Here is a 10,830-nt window from a genome sequence, read left to right as displayed (position 1 = left end):
GTACCGGGTCTTTCACACCCAACGCTTTCTTCCCCAGTCTCTCATAGGCGTTGAATCGGCGTCGGCCGAGGAGTCTTTCCGGGGGGGATACAGGGATCCAATCTCCGCTAAATCTCTCCACAAGTGCGCCTCCGGGGCTCCCGGAGAGGTAGGCCGCAGTTTCGGCGCCACGTGCGAGATCCTCCTGGGCCACAGTATCGAGTCTCTTGACCCCCTTCTCAGTACTTGCGGTTCCGGGGACGCAGTTCTATACCCGGAGGGTACCTCCGCTGGGTTATCGGGCGAGTGCAGCACCTCGCGATTCCTGGTACCTCCGCTGTCTGGAGGAATAGGCCAAAGCCACGGCCTTGCGTAATGTCCAGCCCCGCGGCTCCCCCCTTCGATGCCCCGCCTCCGGGCACCAAGCCGCTCAACTCCTCGGGGTTCGCCGCAGGGTAGGGTGCTGTGGTGAAGGTCGGGGTCCGACGAGAAGCAACGGCGGCTCCTCCGCAGTCACCAAGGCGGGCGGTCTCCCAAACAAACCGCGGCTCCACTTCCGCTCCGGACCAAAGGCCCTCTTAGCACCCGGCCAGGACTCCGGGACCGTTCAGCTTCTAATGCCGGCGATTTCCGCCCTCACAGCCTCCACTCCGACATCCAGCGCCTTTATCTCGCCAAATGCACGGTTCCGGGGGGGAGACCAGTGCTAAATTAGTAGGTTAAGGGCTCAGGTCCGGCGGAGCTCACAGCGAGTGCGACCGCTCAGCCCGCCATCTTGGCCACGCCCCCGCCTTTTCTTTTTAAATGTCACACATAGTTTACTTATTTTGTTCTTGAGTAGGCCATTAAGGCACTCCAAAATACCATTGCTTTGAGGATGATAAGCTGAGGGCAGTTTGTGCATTATTTCCAACAAGGTGGTGAGATGGGAGAAGATAATATTTACAAAGTGGGTGCTATTGTCGGATCTGATCCCCTCAAGAATGCCCCTCCAGGGTATTACCTCGCAGATCATAAAATTATCAGTAGACTTGGCATCACAATGGACAAAATGTCCTGCTTTGAGCCACTTTGAGAATGGGCACACTACAACTATGAGGTAGCAGTAAATATTAAATCTGATAATCATATCAATGCAGTCAATGTGCAGTTTCTTAAACAGTCCATGTGATCAGAGTATTGTAGAAGCTTTCACCTTAATGGGAGGACTTGGTGAACAATTCTGGCACACCGTACAGATGTATATGTACATTGTAATCATCTCATGTAGGTTGGGGGCAAACCAATCTTGGTGTATATGGAGAGACATGTTGTCTCTGGCAGTATGTGAAGGATGACCTAACTGGTTTAGAGCTATCAGTAACAATGCTTGGGACATGACAGGCTTTCCTGTTTATATCTGTCTATATATTAAATCTGTTCCTGTCTGTGTGCATCCTCTAGCTTCCCACAACTGTTTCTCATGCTCTTAGGGCACGTTCTTGTATCTCCCTAAGGTGCAGATATGCTGTCTCCGTGTAATTATTTGATGCAACCAAAAGGTCTGATGGTGTTGATGTGTCACTAGCTATTAAAACTGTGGTGTGTGTGTCACTAAGGGTGCGCTTTGCTGCATCTTTGGCTGCCCAATCAGCCAGGGCATTTCTGCAGGTAACAAAATTCTGAGCACTTGTGTGGGCAGTATACATCACCAATGCAACTACATGTTGCATTATTAAGTCTTGTTTTTGAGTCCTCCGAAAGGGGACGGTGCATGACAGGACTTCTTTCAGACTTGAGGAATCCATGTCTGCTCCACTGCATGATGCTGGATTGCATTGCTGTGGTAACATAGGCTGAATCAGAGTATACTGTTATTTTTCTCCATCCCTTTGTTTGACAACTGCCACTAAAGCTACTAATGCAGAAATCTGTGCTGACTACTGGGGTGGCAAAGGTATCTGTTCTGTTATCTATAGTGTGTCTGAGGAGTCATGCTGCATCGCTCTGACCACTGCAGCCCCTGTATGTCTTACTCCTGTATCCTGATCTTTGGACCCCCTTTGGACCCCTGTCCTTTGAAGATTCTGAAGGAATGTAGGGACACGCTTCTGCCGCCTCTTCTCGAAGTGATGAATGGTGCCATGGCTCAGGGTACCTTCCCTTGGGTCTGGAAAAAGGTGATAGTGAAGCCCCTTCTAAAAAAAAACACCTTGGACCCGGAACAGCTTAAAAACCTCAGACCTATTTCTTTGATACCTGCCCCAGCAAAAATGCTCGAATCACATCTGAATTTTCATCTATTTACCTTCCTGGATTCCTCGGGGTTCTTAGATAGCTCCCAGCATGGATTCAGAAAATCCCATAGTACTGAATCGGCACTTACTATGGTGGTGAATAACATCCGCCTGAAGGTAGATATGGGCCAAACCACTGTGCTGGTCTTACTTGACCTCACAGCAGCGTTTGATACCCTGTCTCCCTCTACTTTAATATCTCGTCTGAGGGAGGCAGGGGTTGCGGGGTCGGCCTTGAGCCTTCTGCACTCTTTTTTACACCTAAGAGAGCAGAGAGTCATGCTCGGAGAGTTCCTCTCCCCTGCTAAATCCTTGCAATATGGGGTGCCACAGGGGTCGGCCTTGAGTCCGACCCTATTTAACATCTATGTGTGGAAATTGAAGAAATTGATGTACATAAACAGCATTCATTTCCCTTCTTCTCCCACTCCTCTCCCTGTGAGCACCATGAATACCGTAAATTATTGACCGTATCACTCTGCCAGTAAGAGCCCATACCCCTATGCATATGTACAGCCATTCTAGGCACCATGGCCTTTTACCCATTGGAATCCCCGGCTTCCCTCCTGCGCGTATCTTAAACCCCCTCTCTCATGCATAGACCATGAAACCCTCTCCCTCTGCGCGACCCTGCTGTGAAAGGCAACTCTCCTGCTTGACCCGCACAAACCCCCCCCCCATTTCCTCTTGAAGAGGCATCCTTCGCCTTAGCTGACATAGCCCTCCCCAGCTGCACCTGACTGCCCCCGCTCTCTCATGTACGGGTCATAAGATCTCTCTCTCTCTATGTGACTCTGTCCCCGTGTCCACCCTGGCTCCCCCTCCCTTCTCCTCACATGGGCAAGCCGTAAACCTTCTTCTTCTGCAAGACCCTGTCCTTGAGAGCCACGGCCGCGCCTGACCAACACCTCCTTTCCTTCCATGAATGCCCCTCTGTTGACAAGCCTTCCCTCCGCGCTCGATTGTCCACGCGGCATGAATACCACTCCTTTGATGACCCCTTCCCCCGAGTCCGGCTGACCACACATGTCCGAGGCCATCGCCTAAGCCAGGAGATACCATTTACTGCCCTTATTGTATGAAGTCACTCCTCTTCAAAGGACCCACTATTGATCCTAGCCACCCCACCCCCTGGGCTATGATCAGGCGCACACATCCTAAACAGTTGACGAAACACTCAGCTGCGTGATTGCCCTCCCCTCTTATCAGCAGGTCAAGGGTCCCTATTGTGAACATATGTGGGGTAGGATTGACACGAGGATTATAGGGATGTCTTTTCCTTTGCGTCACACTGTCCTGATTGTACTATCAAATGTTTTGTAAGGTATAAAAGAAAGAGTCTCAGCTCACTTGTCAGAGCACCTCCTGAAAGACACCGTGTTTCGTGTCCGAAATGACTGGCTCTCCTCATGAGAATTAAACTCTGTTCTTGATTCCTGCTTCCAGCGCCCGTCTCTTTATTTGGTAACTATTCAACATGGGAACTAAGAGGCGGTTTGCGCCAGCGGCCTGGGCATCGGTAGTAATCTGGGCTCCTGTTTCACATATGTGGCCCCCCTTGCCAGGTTAGTAAAATCGCAGGGGATGGAGGTTGTGTCATACGCCGATGACACCCAAATCATGGTGTCCCTGGCTCACTCTGTTACTACATCCGCTGTCAACTTTAGGACTTGTATGCAGACAGTCGCGGAGTGGATGATCCAAAACTCCCTAAAGTTGAACGGCGACAAAACAGAGATCCTGGTCTTCGGCAAAGACCAGGACATCTGGTCTAGCGAGTGGTGGCCTCCATCTTTGGGAATCTGCCCCTCTCCCTCCCAAACGGCCAGGAATCTCGGCGTTATATTTGACACATCGCTGTCCATGACTCTCCAGGTCAACAGAACGGTGGTCATCAAGATCCTTAAAAGAATCTTGCACTATCTGTCTCCCCAAGCACGTAAGCAGACGGTGGTTGCATTAGTGGGTTCCAGGTTGGACTACTACAATGCACTTTATGCAGATTCCAACAAGGGCCTCATTCAGCGCCTTCAGGTTGTGCAGAACGCGGCTGCGAGATTCGTTCTAAGTCTACCCAATGCATCCTCTGCTACAATGGCCAGGAAGAGCCTGCACTGGCTTCCTATCAAACAGAGGATTTCATTTAAGCTCTTGTGCTTGGCCTATAGAGCTCTTTCAGCTGGTCCTTTGGACCCTTTGGGCTCTCTGCTAACTCGCCATGTTCCCATTAGGACCCTCAGATCTTCGGAGATGAATCTGCTTGTAGTTCCCCGCGCAAGAAAGGTCAGATGGGCAGCAGGGCATTTTCCATCGTCGCCCCTCGGCTGTGGAATGCCCTCCCTATGGAGATTAAGTCCCAACCGTCTCTGTCCCTCTTTAAAAAAGCGCTCACAACTTGGTGCTTTATCAAGGCCTACCAGTAAGAGAGTCTATTTGCTCAAGCTAGCTTCTTTTTGGTTAGGCGCCTTGACGCCCATTGGGCTTAGTAGCGCTATACAAATTAGATTTCATTCATTCATTCATCTATTGTGGAAGACCCATCCACAAAATATACAATGCTACATGGAAGGGGGTCTTCTGTTGCTTGGCTACACTCATCTGGAGTATATGTGGCACAGTCATGGACATCATCGTCTGTATCTGAAATGGGAAACATCCTTTACGACGCAACTTTTACAACGCAGTGCCTTTACAACGCGGTATTTACAACGACAACCATTACAACGCATTGCGCTGGGTGGCGCGCTAGGATAGGGAATAAGTTTAATTTACTATCCCAACACCTTCTCTAGTGTCCACGGGGACTGGAGTTGGAATAGTAAATTAAACTATTCACTATCCAGCACCCCAAAGCACTATGCGTTGTAAAGGTTTTCATTGTAAATACCGCGTTGTAAAGGCATACGTGGTAAAAGTATTCGTTGTAACGTCATACATCCATCTGAAATGGGCGTGCAAAGAAGGTAGCAGGGTTTACTGTGTGACATTCAACTACCTTCAGGGATGGCAATGATAATATTATTTCACAGCTTGATACTCTGTGTTTTCAGTGTTGTTTTAGTTTTCTAAATTATTGCAAACACTGCATGTTCAGCATACAGTGTCGGAGGTGCACCCATGACAATGGGAGCACCTTTTTCGACTACAAAGGATGCTGTAGCTAGCACCTGTTCTCAAGGGTAATGGCCTTTCATGACAGAATCAAGTAAGCCACTAAAATACACAATTGGCTAGTGGCTTAAACACTGTTCTTCTGTCGGACTACAGATCATTGGTCAACACTATGCTGTCACATTGAAAATTGGTGAGGTCATTCTTGACGGTCCTATTAAAGATGCTAGGGGTCTCATAGTACCCTTGAGGTAATTGAGAAAGGAGGTTCGGAGAACTGCTATAGGGAAATGCGGTTGAATAGTGACTGTCTGGGCGCAAGGAAATGCTAAACAATGCATTCTTTAAGTTTATGATTGAAAAGAATTTAGCAACTAGGGGTACATTGGTGAGGATGACAGAAGGGTCGGGCACTAGAGGGATTTCTGGTATCACTATGTCAGTAAGGGAATGCAGGTCTTGAATCAATACACCACAAGTTGGCCTTGGTCTTCTTGTCGGGGTAATTTGGGGTGTTGCAGGGGTATACACCTCGGTAGATGACTCCCTGCTCCACCAGTGCATGTATAATGGGCAAAATGCCCTCCTCAGATTCTTTGGACAGAGGATATTGTCTCACTCTTGTCAGTATTGCTCGTTCCTTCATGGTTATTCTAAATGGTACTGCTGAGCGGATGAGGCCTTCATTATGGGGGTCTTTTATCCACAAATTAGAGGGTACCTAATCAAGGTCGTTGTCTTTGATTGTGCTAGAGAGATTTCTTGGTTCATCAGGCCTCCAGTGTGGTACGTAGGGGTATACTCTCATGGAAAACAATCTCTGTTCCTCTGAGGTCATTAACAAACAACTGGTCATCTTAAATGTCTCCCACCTGCATGTTGGGATCATGAAAGATGACATATGCCCATATTGTAAAGGTGTGGTCACTTGCCATCAGTGTCCCATAACCGGGAGACACTTCCAGGGCCTCTATTTCCAGAATGAAGTCTTTGTCTAATGCTTCAGAATAAGGGCCCTGTCTTCGGAAGAGAAAGTTCTTAGGTAATTCAACTAATTTCCCTATCAATTCTGGTGTGTCTGCTATGATAGTGTACGCTGCTTTAGTGAAGGCTAAAAGGTCTGTGGGTTTAGCCCTAATCCAGATAGTAATGGTGCATGGACAAGATACTCCTGGTATTGAACATATCATAGATCCATCCTCTTCAAAGTCAATAGACATAATTAACTTTGACATGAGATCATGTGTTGGCAGGTTAGCTTGGGCATTTGGGGAGAATAAGAGACAGCCGGCAACACACCTCCCCATCTGCGCAGGTTTAGAGAACGGAACCTTCATCATAGCCCCGAAGAACCCCCAGGTCCATTGATGAATTTGACATTCGGAGCCCCTTCTCATGGATGCAAGACCTAATGGCCCCAGTATTGATGAGAAAGATATACTCCTTGTCATTTATTGGTTAACATCACAGGGGGTTCCTCGCCAGGCGGTGGGTCATCGATAAGACTGGACACATGAGACTACTCCACAAGCACCTTCACTGGGCATGTACTCCCATGTAATTTTACTGGAATGTTGTGGCCTGTACTGCATTTGAGGCAGGGTTGCTCTAACTGCTGGGGCTGTATCTGTGATTAAGGTGACAATTGCATTTGGGGCTGTGGGAGGTATATCACCTGAGGACTCATGGCAAGTTGAGCCACAATACCACCAGGTGGTGCCATTTGTTGGCCATATGTCGCTCTTGTCCGGTTGTTAAGTTCATCTTCCTTTTTGAACCTACAATCTTTAATGAAATGTCCTGACATCTTGCAACATAGGCATGTCGGTCCACTCCAGAATGTGAAGACTCCATTTCCCCAAAACCTTCCATGCCCTTTTCTTCCAACATTCCTGTTGTTGCTTCTCTGGGCATACTGGTTGGGTTGTATTTGGATGCCCAAAAGAAACTGCAGCTCGCTGGTTGGTGGCATTGGCAATTCCCCCCTCTGCTTTCTTGGCCAACTTCTCCTGGACCAATTTAGCTGCTGCTTTCTCCATTTTGTCTTTCTCACTTTTTTTCTTTTCCCGTCTCTTCTTACAGAAATATATTATATTTACCTGTATCCCTGTCCATGGTTTGGTATCTAAGGTCACTATATTATCTAATGTGTTCTGCACTTCAGCTAGTAGACCCTTTTTCACTATGTTATAAACCAGTATTGCATTCTGTCCAGTCATGTCCCAACTCTTCCCTACTTCTTGTGTCCATTTTCCTTCATTCTGCTGAGGATTTAGGCTGGATTTCCTGTGTCATAAGAGACCCAATGTATGGCCTGTCTGGAAAAATTGTCTTCAATTGTTTCCAAACAATTCCCCTTACTCTGTTAAAGTGCGCCCCATCACATTTTGGGTTGGTCAATGTCACCTCTTCTACTACTGCCTTTTTGAACAGTGTGTCTGTCTCATCTCCTATATGGAAACTTAGTAAGCTCCTAATTTTCCCCTATTGAAAGGGCAATCCCTGCAGTATGTTTTTCTAAAGCTGCTATCCATTTTCCAGCCACTTTAGCGAGTGGTGGCAACTGTTATTTAAGGTTTTCTTTGTCCATTTGGGGCTATAAATATCCCCAGGGCCTTTAATTACAAAGGGTAATGGTGTCAGGACTGTAGTCTTATGGCCAGTAGGGCGACAAGAGTCATACTTACAAGCACACCTTTGCCACACTATGAGACTTTCTTGCATGTAGGGGTAGCTCCAATAAGGATCCCCTACGTCCTCTGCATTTGCCATTTCTTGGGGTTCAAAAGAACCCCCTTGCAGCCATGGTATCATCTATGATGTCAATCCTTCTGCCCAACCTGATAGGTTGTCTTTAAAATGGACAACATTACACCAACCCTTCTCATGTTGGAGTATAGTTTAGCTGGGAGTCAAGAAGTGGGTAGTGAGTGCAGTATACATGCCCCGTACCTTTGTAGTATCTAAACTTAATTGCACATCTAGATAGAGAGGTGGGGGATTGATGGGATGGTCTCAGATTTTAACTTTGACTCTCTCATATTTGTTTCAAAAAAGACCTTCCATAGGTCTAGTATGGTCTTCTTTTTCTCTAGTTTACTTCCCTTTATTTTGCTTTGAAGGAAGGTGGCCATATGTTCTACCATTGGAATATCCAATGTACCCTATTTGGGCCAGACATGTGCAAATTTGATGTTGCTTTATGCCATTCTTTTTTTTAAACATTTTTTATTAAGGGACAAAGATCTGCGTTTAAGTTTTTTACATTCGACAAAGCATGTACGTTACAGTCCATATTATTTGCACAATAGGTTTCACAATTCTCACATTTGGTCAACAATATAAGCATTATATTATCGCTGTATGATGTGACAGTTTTATATCTCCTCTTCTGGGTCCCGGTCTGTTGCTGGTGGGGTACATATATTTCCTCTATAGGCATTCCATTTACCCCACACCCTTTCTCATTTCTGAGCTACATTTTGCTCAGCTATTATCATCCCCAGTGTTGCCCAGCATAGTTTAAGTCTGTTGGTTCCCACACATTCAAGAGACAACGTTTGGGTTCAGGTGGGACAAGGCAGGTGCTGACCTCCGTGATGGTACTCATTACCGCTGTCCAGAATCTTTTGATAACCCGACATTCCCACAATGTGTGGTAGAAGGTACCTATTTCGTTACATTGGCTCATGCAGTACTGTTCTGAGGCTTTCCCTATATTACATAATGTCACTCTAGTAAAGTATGTCCTATGTAATATTTTGAGTTGTACCAAACGCAATCTAGAGGACACCACCACCACCCTTGGGGATTCTATCGCTTCCTGCCAGTCGGTGTCGTCTAGTTCCCCAACCTCTTCCTGCCACTTAACCCGCAGTTTTTCAAAGGGATCTATTTGGTTAATGATTATTTTGTGGTATGTTAGGGAGATCGCTTTCCTATCCACGTGTTCCGTTAGTAGTAGGTCATCCAAGGGGGAGCTTTATGCCATTCTTTGCAATATTTCTTTATCCTGCCCTTATCTCCTGAGAATACCTCAAACGTGTTCTAAAAGAGAGCCCATGTCTTTTTAGTGAACTTGATCTTATGTACTATAGTTTACACTGTAAGTGGGCTGTTAAGGTGAACATCAGATATATTTATCCCTAGACCACTTCCCTCACTACTCCTGGGGCATTGGTCAATGCTTTTAGAGGCCTTCTAGAGGATGCCTTATTGCAACAGGTTTTGTAAATTTTTAAACAAACTCCTGTATTCTAATTATGCAAAGGTCTTGTTCACAGTTACCTGAAAGGTAGTTAATTATATTCCTTTTTATAGTAGCTGATAAGTCTTCTTCTGTCTATAAACTCTCAGGAAATGTGTGTATGCCCCAATCTATATTGTTTTCTCATTCTCCTAGCCTCCAATCGTTTCATACTGGGCATAATAATTAGTAGTGTCAGTAGTTAGTATGCGGTTCATGTGGCTACTACACTTCTTCTACCATGGAGGACAATGGTTTTGCATTAGGTCTTTGGATGGGACTTTTTTAATTGCCTCGCAGGGGTATCTCTGTTACATCAATGTAAGTTATATTAAGGCCTAGAGGTGATTTACTATCACTATCTAGGCATTTAATTAATACATTTTTAACATTAAGGGGTTATTCAGTGGTATTGGTATTGTGGGTCTACTAAGTTCAGTTAAGTTGGAGAGGACAACAGCCTGAAGTTATAAAAATGAATAACTAACTCAGGGGTCTGTTGTAATTGATTAGTTAACTTTTGAGACATTAACCTAATTCAGTCAATTACTTTAAACTTTCATGTATAATGTTGTAACATATCCCCCAAAAGAATAGGAAATCTAATACTTATTCCTAAATTATACACTGCATAGCATAAAAGTATATACTAACATTATTACATAGCCACATTTCTATCTTATACATACATGTACATACACAGAAATACTATATTTCATACTAAGGCAACCAAAACACTACTGGCTCTATTCTAAATTACATACTAGGGAAAAAAATCATTACTGGTCACTTCCCTCTGGACTCGTAGAGAGGACAACTTTTTACTATTTTGCAGAACATATACTGATTACTCAGCCTCAAACCCTGTTCTCCCTTAACCACTTTTAAATATTTAGTTGAATCTTTCGTATCTTCCGGTCTTACCCCAAGGATCCTTTAATATTGTGTCAATACACAATCTTGCATGCGAACAATAAAATGATATACTATTATAAAAATTGTTCTTTCCATATAGAAGGAACAGAATTCGTACTGTACCCACTTTGAAAAAAACTTCAGGTGCATGGCCAACAATCAACGACTCAAAGACGTAACTTCGATCGGCTCCGTGGCAGAGTCACAAGGGGGGTCCAGTACCAGGCAGAAGCCCTTCCGAGAGTGGGGACTGGACTGTTAGGTGATTGTGATCAACCCTGGACAGCCTCTGCAGAGGTTTGG

General features: G+C 45.6%; 1 pseudogene; it reads right to left on the bottom strand.

The window, feature by feature from the left end:
- Window positions 1-7,049: 7,049 nt before the first annotated feature.
- On the bottom strand, window positions 7,050-8,138 carry LOC147711054 (uncharacterized; annotated as a pseudogene).
- Window positions 8,139-10,830: the final 2,692 nt, after the last annotated feature.

The sequence above is a fragment of the Lissotriton vulgaris genome, chromosome 5 (genome assembly GCF_964263255.1).
Source record: "Lissotriton vulgaris chromosome 5, aLisVul1.2, whole genome shotgun sequence".
Classification (NCBI taxonomy): domain Eukaryota; kingdom Metazoa; phylum Chordata; class Amphibia; order Caudata; family Salamandridae; genus Lissotriton; species Lissotriton vulgaris.
Note: the sequence above shows the minus strand (reverse complement) of the source record. Positions and strands in the feature narration are given on the sequence as shown.